Source organism: Cololabis saira, chromosome 16, assembly GCF_033807715.1.
Source record: "Cololabis saira isolate AMF1-May2022 chromosome 16, fColSai1.1, whole genome shotgun sequence".
Lineage (NCBI taxonomy): Eukaryota > Metazoa > Chordata > Actinopteri > Beloniformes > Belonidae > Cololabis > Cololabis saira.
The window spans coordinates 33463608-33473950 of record NC_084602.1 but is presented as its reverse complement, the minus strand read 5'-3'; the positions used below and the strand labels follow the sequence as shown (position 1 = coordinate 33473950).

At 38.8% G+C, this 10343-nt stretch overlaps 1 protein-coding gene across 1 annotated transcript in view; it reads left to right on the top strand.

The window, feature by feature from the left end:
- The first annotated feature begins 7546 nt into the window (after positions 1-7546).
- Positions 7547-10343, top strand: part of LOC133462183 (ALK tyrosine kinase receptor-like) — a 62646-nt gene continuing 59849 nt past the window's right edge. Inside the window, exon 1 of the mRNA XM_061743325.1 lies at positions 7547-7641. The gene's annotated coding sequence lies outside the window, so the exon portion shown is untranslated. The remainder of the gene's footprint in view (positions 7642-10343) is intronic.

Below are 10343 nucleotides of genomic sequence, written 5' to 3'. Positions count from 1 at the left end.
ACACAATTCCCAATATCCTGCACACTCTTCCTGAATTCCCTCTCTTGCTGTTCACACAGAACACACAGTCAATCACATTTCTAAACTCCAAAGGCTGTTGTGCAATATGCAATCAGCAATTTGCCATAAAAGGGTCACAGGTGAGCTCCTGGTCTGTTTGGAGAACAATGGATGGTGCAATATTGAGAGAGGTGAGCAGCTGCTGTGATGTCCAGTGGACTGCACATTTTGAGTCCAAATACTGTAAAATGTTATTTGTTGTTACAGTAAAGAATTGTGTGTTGTTTTCTATTTGAGTAGCCTATACATAAGAATACTATACGGTGATATATTACATTTGGTGAGCATTTATTACAGTTTTTCACATTTGTTTAAACACATTTCCTGATAGACTACCTCACTTTCTCAAAACTCTAAACAAAAATTAAAAAACTCACACACAAAATGCAAAATCCTACACTTCTCTTGCAAAAGCACACTCTACCTTCAAAACAGTGTTAACTCTTCACTAAATGGTATTTCCTTCTCAAATGCCAAACACATACATTATTTGAGTAGACATTTCTAAGCACCCACTGAACACTGATGTGCAGAATGGAAGACACTATAGTATGAATGGAAAACATTATATGAATGTCTCAGTAGAATCCTGCATTTGTATGTTCAGTGTTACACCTTCAGCTGTTGGATGTAATATATCACCATATAGTATTCTTATGTATAGGCTACTCAAATGGAAAACAACACACAATTCTTTACTGTAACAACAAATACGTAATATTTTACAGTATGAGTAGGAATGCTAGAAGAAGTGCAGTGTTGTAGGAGCCAAGGGTGGCGTGGTGATGGAGGACGCCGTGGTGATTGATTCCAGTTTGCACTATGTTACATTGTGTTACAGTAAAAGGGTAGACAAAATAAGCTTTGGCTGCAGTCTACACCTTTTGGTCCTTGTTTGATATACGTGCAAAAAAACAACTTTGTATTGACTACTGACTTCTATAACGTGACCAAATAAACATATCAAATCAAATCAATCAAATTGATGGCAGCACACATTGTTATGTTCCCTCCACGTTGGCCAGGGACCTCTGTGATGGCACGCTGGCCGATGATATTCCTCACTCGGCGACTTCTTTTTACAAGGTTGAACCCCGCTTCATCAATGAATATGAATTCAATGGCAAATTGCTGATTGCATATTGCACAACAGCCTTTGGAGTTTAGAAATGTGATTGACTGTGTGTTCTGTGTGATCAGCAAGAGAGGGAATTCAGGAAGAGTGTGCAGGATATTGGGAATTGTGTGTAGTGTCGTGAGAAATGTGTGGTATGGAATGGGAATTTGAGTCTAGAGCAGTAAACGTGCTTGGAGTTCAGCAGGATTGGTTCAGCCACCTGAAACATGAGTTTCAGGTTGTGCACTTTGTGTCTGATGTTCCAATAAATGTGTTGAAACAATTGTGAAAAACTGTATTTCTAAAGTAACAAATTTAAACAAAATCTCCTGAAATATTGCTCGTAATATTTAATTGCGTTGTTGCTCAGTTGGCGCCTTTATCTGACAACGGTGCAGCAGTCGGCCGTCATGAGCACAGCGACCGCACATTTTTGGGTGAACAGGAAAACTTATGGTTTCATATACTAATTCAGACTAAATATAATATAAATATTCTTTAAATTTGACCAACTCCATAAAATAACTAAAACTTTGTTATTCCTTTATTAACGTCAAATTTAGAAACACCAAAAAATGTATTATCCCGAACAACATTACTTAAATGTTCAATTTCATGTGAATTTTCTTTTTGTTGTTTTTTAAATAATCCTTTAATGCAGTCTTTTAGGTTGGTTTTTTGTGTCATTATATCAGTGTAACTAAATAAAGTTCAGTTTTGAGAACTCCAAAAACATATTTGTCAGATCCAGAAAAGCTGATACCTGTTGAATGTTTATGGTCTGTAATATTAAAAATGTAATTTATATCATTCAAAGATTTCATGAGTTTCATTTGAAACCGTTTTATCTTTCATAAATAATGACCCTCGACTTCTCAGATAAAGAAATCAGCTTTAATGAGAATAAAGACATTTCTTTCCAGTTATGCGCAACAACAATTATCCTTATCCTAAAAGCTTATGTACATTTTCTTACAGTAAATCCACATGATGGAAAAACCTTACTTTGTCAGCCTTTACCATGAACATATTTGATAAATTAAATATTTTTTCAAATTTTCTATCAAAGAGAGAAAATGGAGAAAAACTGAAAGTTTGAAACACCGATTTACTCTCGGTGTGCTAATGCAAAATACTTTTCCTGTCCTTCTTCTTTGAACAGACGTTTCTCTTTAAAGAAATAGTTTGATGTTTTGGGAAATGTGCTTATTTGCTTCCTTGCTATGGATTTAGATCAGATAAAACACTCATGTCTGTACAGTAAAGAGGATGCTGCAGTCAGCTGCATCTGGCTTTATAACGCTAAAGACACTCGGCGTGAGTAATTAGCGAACATCAGGTGATAAACTATCAAATAATGAGAATCTCATTTAGTTTGAAAGCAAGTTTCAAACATTAATGGCGTTTCCCAAACCTGCAGAACAGCTCCTTCTAAGATCTAGTGTAGCACTGCAAAACCCCTGAGCTGTTAATGCTGCTGACACAGGTGGACGGAGAGGCGTTCATCCCTCTCATCATCGCTGCTGGAGGAGGCGGCCGAGGCTACAGCAGCCAATCAAAGGGCCAGCTGGAGCAAATGGACTATGACCCCAGCCAACTGGGACGCAACGGGAAGTCTTACGCTGCAGGTACGCTGACGCTGACGCGGCTTTGATGTGTGTTTGTGTGAGACAGCTGTCTGGGGAAGAGTCCCGACAGGTCGGAGCAGGGATGAGCAGCCTGCACACGGAGGATAAGCATGTGTTTGTGTCCACCTGCACTTTTGCTGCGCTGTTTAGTGTACTTTTAAACACACCCACGGGCCCTGGAGGTATTTAAGTCTTCATAAATCTCTGCGTTGAGTGTTGCTCGCCTCATGACTATGCATTTCTTAAAGGGGACCTATTATGGCATCTAATACCGTTTTTAAACAGGCCTTGAATGTCTTAAAAACAAGCTTTTGATTGTTTTTTGCTAAATAAATGAGAAATTCAGCCTGTGAGCCATGTCTTTATCTTCTCATTCTCTAACCTCATTATCTATGCAGGATTCTGAGTGGGCGGGGCTATGATAATGAGGCTCTGTGCTGATTGGCTGCCTGAATGACGCGATACACCGCTACAAAAAAATGGCGGAAGCTCCGGCCGGCGGAGTTAGTTGTGGGTGCGGTTTCACGCATCGGAGGCCAATCTATGACTGCGTTTACATGCAGTCAATAACCCTTTTAAAACCCAAATATTAGCAATAACCCAAATGTGCACGGCCATGTAAACACCAATAACCCCTTTGAATAACCCAAAGTTGCTCATATTCAGGTTTTTAAAAACCCGAATATGACCCCTGGGTTACTCCTTTTTAAACCCTAATATTGGGTCATGTAAACACCAAACGGGATATACCGATCAAACGGAACAGGAATCTGTTTTCTGTGCATGCTCCTTTCACAAGGAATCCTGGTCTTTTGAGTCCAGGAAGTTCTTATAAACACGGAGAAATGCAAGACCACGCCACACTTTTGGAGTGAGGAGGAGACTAATCATTTTATAAATGTAATGAAGCATTTCTGCATTTGTAGGCAGTAGAAAGTACCGGGATAGCGAGATTTACAAGAAGGTGAGCGAAAAATTGCACGAGCAGCATTTGTTTTGAATTTGGATACAAGAAGAAGAAGCGGAAATGACGGGAATTGCGTCATCACGTTCTCCACGCGTCGCTGGTTTGATCCAGATATCCCAAATGATTAATTACCATGTAAACAGGGATAACCCTGTTTGCCCACGCATGTAAACAGATTATTCTGAATGTTTCAGTAACCGGAATATTAGCAATAACCCGGATTTTGACTGCATGTAAACTTAGTCATATCCTTCATTACATTTATGAAGTGATTAGTCTCCTCCTGGTCTTGTGTTTCTCCATGTTTATAAGAACTTCCTGGACTCAAAAGACCAAGATTCTTTGCGAAAAGAGCATGCGCAGAAAACAAATTCATGTTCCGTTTGATGGGGATATTCCGTTTGGCGTTTATATGACCGAATAGTTGGGTTTTAAAAGGAGTAACCCAGGGGTCATATTCGGGTTATTCAAAGGGGTTATTGGTGTTTACATGGCCGTGCAAAACCGGGTTATTGCCAATATTCTGGTTTTAAAAGGGTTATTGACTGCATGTAAACGCAGTCTATGTAAATCGCATTTTGGTTACGTAACGACGGGAGCAGAATCTTATTGGCTCGTAGATCCACATCACACTGGATGGATCATCCGGGCGGCTGTACAGACACTGCAGAATTTAGTTGCTTTCCTCCTTCTCTGAGTTGTCAGGCTGAGGGGAGACCACTTTATATATGTTAAAACAAGAAAAATGTGTTTTTCATAATAGGTCCCCTTTAAATTACAGAAGAGTATTGACATTTTGTTGAGTTGGGGATTGTGTTGAATCAGTGGTATTACGTAATCTTGTGTTAACAGGTCTTTTTCCAGGGACTGGAGTGGATGATGAGGACCTGCTGTGATGTGCTTTAGCCGTCGTCGCTTGTTGACACTGATTGATTTCCCACGCGCACTAACTCAACGGCATCAAACGTGCGTTGTGTCCCCTGACAGGTGGAGGCGGGGGCTGGAATGACAGCCCTCCCGTCAGCCAGGGGGGCCGGCCCCTGGTGCTCGGGGGCCAGGGGGGGCAGGCCTGTCAGAAGTTCTGGCAGACCCACGGCGGCTTCGGGGGCGGCGGGGGCGGGTGCATGTCAGGCGGCGGCGGCGGCGGCTACAGAGGTTAGTCCATGACTACTGGGGTCCAGGGGGACATCGTGGGGGGCCACCTGGTTTTTATGAAGAACGTGACAGTTTCAGCAGATCTTTTTTTTTTATTTATTTATTTTTTTATTCATATGCACAATGATAAAACAGTAATTATATTAACAATACAAGGACAAATAATTGTGCAGGAGAGGAAAAGAAGCCCGAAGGGCTTATAACAAATCCTCCCCCTCAATACAAAATCACCAAAACAAATCAATCAATAGAAAAAGAAAAGAAAGGAAAAAAGAAAAGGTAAAAGAAACAAAGAAAAACACAATAAACACACAAACAAAAATATCCATAAAATGGATATTTCAATTAGAATATCCTATTAATTTTGCCTAGATAAAAGATACCCCACCTAGCTGGTCCTAAACATTTTTAAGGATGATGCAAACTTAAGAGACGTATCTAAAGAGTTCCAGAGTTGAGGGCCATGGAATTTGATAAAGGATTGGTGACTGGAGGTAAAAGACAAAGAGGTAAATGAAAGTTCTTCCCACCTCTAACTGAATAAGAGTGAATATCTGATGATAACAGAAAAAAATTATGAAAAGTGCCTGGAATGTCTTTTTTGGAATGAATGAACTTAAACATAAACAGGCATGTTTGAAACATATTAATAGAAAAAATTGATAATAATTTAAATTTGCTAAATAAGGGTGCAGAAGGTGCTTGATGAGTAGAATATGAAATCATTCTCAAAAATATTTTCTGAATTAAAAATAATTGATTAAGGTACGAAGTTGTGAAGCTGTCTGAGGTAGACACCACTTTCTAGACATACACTGTTGACATTTATGCCAGCGCTTTTTATCTCTTTGCACATAAAATCGATGCAATTAAAATCAGAATTCAGAGGGACACATTAGTGATTATAGCAGACGGTGCATCCGCAGAAATCCCTGTGTTTCCGTCTTGATGATAAATCTGTTATATGTTTAACATTAATAACTTACATCCACAATATCCACATATGTTGTTACTGTTTGTTTGACCTGGAGAGTAAAGAGGAGGTCTTTGCAAACACGGACAAGATGACTACCATTACCTCCGCTCATGATATCCCTCCTCCTGCTCTCCAGACGACAGTCATGTGTATCAACAAGACTGTTTCCAGCCATTTGTAGCCCAACTGCCCAGAACCCGAGCACGTCCCGGCCCTCCAAATGTTGTCCGGGGAAGTTTAGCAAAGATTGCTTTGGCATTTCACTGCCACGGTTTGGAAACAGCCCAAAATGAGCCAGTGATCGGTTCTACAAAGTTGTTTTCTTTCCCCACACTTCTGTCTTCCAGGAGCTAAGAAACTGAATTATCTGTCCTTTTTTGAGGATGCAACCAGATCCGTGCACGCGTCCCACATGCATAGGGAGTGATGCGCAGCCAAACTTCTTTCCATAACATGTCAAAAACAATTAGTTTAGAGCCAGTTGACAAGATGTTTGTTTCTATCAATATTATACTGTACATTCCAACAAAAGTGAATGAAGGGGTGGAAACTTTCAAAATTGTCATTAAAATGTAGGGGTGTAACAATATATCGTGCCACGAAATTTCGCGATACAAAAACGTCACGATACGTGTCGTGGAGGTGACAAACTGTATTGCGATATTGGGTTATTAATATTAATCTATTGTGTTCCGCGCGGACCAAAATATTACTCCGCTCAGAAGAAAGTAGTCCCGTTTTGCGGTCCTGTTTTGAGGCCTGAACCTTTACTTATTTAAGTCTGGTGTAGAGTTAAGCCTTACCTTATTAAATTAAACCTTTTTGGGGTCGTGAGTAGGATAAACACGGGGAAACTTCTGCGTGAGTTTGCGTGTACTTCAATGTTCGCTCAACAGCGTAGGATTTTAGAACATCAACACAGCACCTAGTGCCGTACTGTGGCGTATCACTCCGCCCAATCTAAAACAGAATCACTACAGATAAACTGACTAGTGTAATTATAGTCCCTGATTTACAGAATATAAAGAATATATTTATAAAATAATGAACCCTGAATTACCAAAATAACCTTCTTAACAAAAATAAATCTCCTCTTACACTTATAAGGTGAGCATGAATCAATCTTTTTTATGATGTAAAATTGTATGTATGTATGTACTTTTATTTATTTATTTAATTTTAGTTGTTAAATTTCTGGAAAAGAAAAAAGTCAAATCATACATGAGAGAAACTATTCAGTTTGTGGCAAAATATTTGTACTTGTATGAAACTGAAGATGCATAATGCAAACCTGACATTTACTTTTAGTTCAGTTTGTGGAAAATGGTTGGCCTGGCTTTGTCTTTAAAACTTAAACAGTTATAAAGCATTACAAACTGTAACAATAGGGCAAACGCACAGCATTGTTTTGTATTATGTGTCTTTCAAATAAAAGACAATTTTTTCCAGTCATATTCCTCTATCAAGGTTGTTAAAAAATAATGCTATAATATCGTATCGTTATCGTGACCTCAATATCGTGTATCGTACCGTATCGTGAGATTAGTGTATCATTACACCCCTATTAAAATGTTACTTTATTAACATTTTAATCATAATTTCTATTTCTGCTGACTATGCTATTGATTTCGTATCGTAGGTGGAAACACGTCCCTAAATGACAACCCCAAACAAGACGGTGACGACGGCACGTCCTTCCTGGGCCCAGACGGATTCCCCTTCTTCTTTCCTCTGAAAGGTAATGTCAAAACCATTCGTGGCTGCGCTCCATACTAATTTGCTGATGGGTGTCAGTAAATTGGTTGCAGCATTTGATCCATTTGCAGGGTTTATGGATGGCAGTAAATGTGTTTCTGTTCGGCGGGATGATGAGAACACAGGTTGTGCTGTTGAAATCTTAAATTTGATTTTATTGTGGTCCATTTGGATTGCTTTGCAACATTTGTTTAATGGAGGGATATAGACCGGAACAAATCATCTCAACTGAAACCTGCAGAATGAGTTATTCTCTTCACAAACACACGCCACATTTATCCCACTGCTGGTTCCAAACCCACACAAGCTGGGAAGGGGGCAGGAATACTTTTCAGCGCTTTTGCCGGCCAACTGTGTTGCTTTTTACTAAGTATTTATTGAGTGTAGAAATATGAAGTCAAAAGTTAGGAGGAAGAACTGTTTACCATTCCATTGCAGCTTTCTCATAATTACATTGTTTATTCATGTGGGAACCGAGAATACTCATTTATTTCAGCTTTTCAAGAGGAAATAATTTCTGTTCTTGCTGCTGATTGTTTACACACACACACACACACACACACACACACACACACACACACACACACACACACACTTGCTGTTGTAATTCTGCAGAATCAGGTCTGGTATCGTCCTGTTGAAATAAAAGAAGAGCACATCTCTCTCCAGAATTCCACCATCAGTCTCTGCACCGTTCCTACTAGGCCTGTGTTGAAAAAATCGATTTCCCAATTCTAAATTGATTCTTATATATATTCTTAAAAATTGATTCATATGTCTAAAGATTGATTTTTTAATTTTTTGGGTTTTTTTTCTTTTCTTTTATTTATGTTTTGTTTTTTTCATCATTACAACTTTTGGTTATTTTTTTGTTTATCACCAAAAAAGTAATGTTTTGTTGGACACAAGAATAACTGGTCCATGTTTTTGCCTTTAAATATGTTTAAAGGTATGAAAACATTAAAGTGTTAGGTTATAATTGCATAAATTGTCTATATTTCATTAATTTATATTCTGTCTTGGGGTTACATTTGCAAAAAATGCTAAAAACCAAATGTTCAAAAATTAAAAACCAAAATAGACCAAAAATGGAACAAATAAAAACGGAATGTGGGAAAAAATAAAACCGATTTCATCCGTCTCTGTTTCCTCCCTGGATCTGTTTGATAATTCTGACCCACATGATGTTTCTGAAAGCAGTTCTATCAGCATTCTAGGAGGTGATTGGTCCTTACAGCATCATTAGCTGCAATACTTGCTGCTCTCAATATAATACTAGTATTAATATGTTGCATAACTACAGTCATATAATTCATGCAACAGCTGAAAAAACAGTTTTAATAACACTAACCCAAATCAATATCGGAATCGAATCGGATCGGATCGAATCAAATCTTGATAATCGATTCTGAATCTTAAGAATTGGAATCAAATCGATTCTTGACATTTGAATCGATCCCCAGCCCTACTTCCTACATGGACAGATGTGCAAGTCACCGCTGCTCAGGACACTGACGCCCCCCCACACATCCCTAGTCTCTGGCATCCCTGGCGAATGGAACCTGGTGTCCATTTCTCCCCAAAGCCGAGTTAAAACACGTCATCTGGCAGCAGAACCTGTGCCCACTGTCTTTCTGCCCATCGGAGATAAACCTGCTTCTTTCATCTCACGTCTCTGGCAGGAACGCCGCTCCTCTCGTACGGGGGCGTTTCATCTTTTCACACAGAGAAGCAGATAATCAGAGTTCATACGCGACTCCCTCCTTGTGATACATTTTTCAGGGTTGCAGCTCTGGGAGCAGCAGCTGCAGTCTGTGGTCAGGGACGGTGGTTTTTGAACCACTGCACTTTGTTTTTTTGTTTTTTTTATTGGCAGATTGTTTCCACAATACAGAGCAAAACAGATGAACATACCTTTTTTTTTTTTTTTTCCTCCCCATCCCTACCCCCACGGTTATCATCATTAATTTTCCTTTGGGAATAGCAAAAAAAATAAAAAATAAAATAAATAATAATATTAAAAATGAAAAAAAAATAGTAAATAAAAAGATACTAATATAGTGACATAACAAAAAAGTAGTAGTAGTGCAATGAATGTAAACTTAAATAAGAAGATAAAATGAAAACGAAACCGAAATAGGTTATCCAGAGATTAATAATTATTTCTTAGATCAATAATTAGCAATTCCAGTAGTAGTCACAAGTTATACTAGTAAACACTTGAGTCGGAATGTTGTCATATATCACCCCCAGAGTTATATACCAATGTATTAGTAATTAGGCTGTTACTATTTCTAGGGATAGAAAAACGAAAAAAAACAAAGACATCAGCTCAGTCCTTTGGAAGTACTCTCAAATTTTCAAAATAAGTAATAAATGGTTGCCAGCTCGAGAAGAACCTTTCTAATGAACCTCTAAGGCCCCGTTTACACGGAGCAAAAACCGAGGCGTTTTCATGCGTTTTGGCTGTTCGTTTACACAGAAACGAAGCTCAAAGTCACCAAAAACGATCATTTCTGAAAACTCCGGCCAAAGTGGAGATTTGCAAAAACTCAGTTTTCACGTTTGCGTCTAAACAGAGGAAAACGGAGATTTAGGCTTCAGAACGTCACATCATGCAACAGAAACGTCACCAGCATCATGTGTGCGACCTGTGTTTACAATTAGTTTGGCCGCCGTCAATAT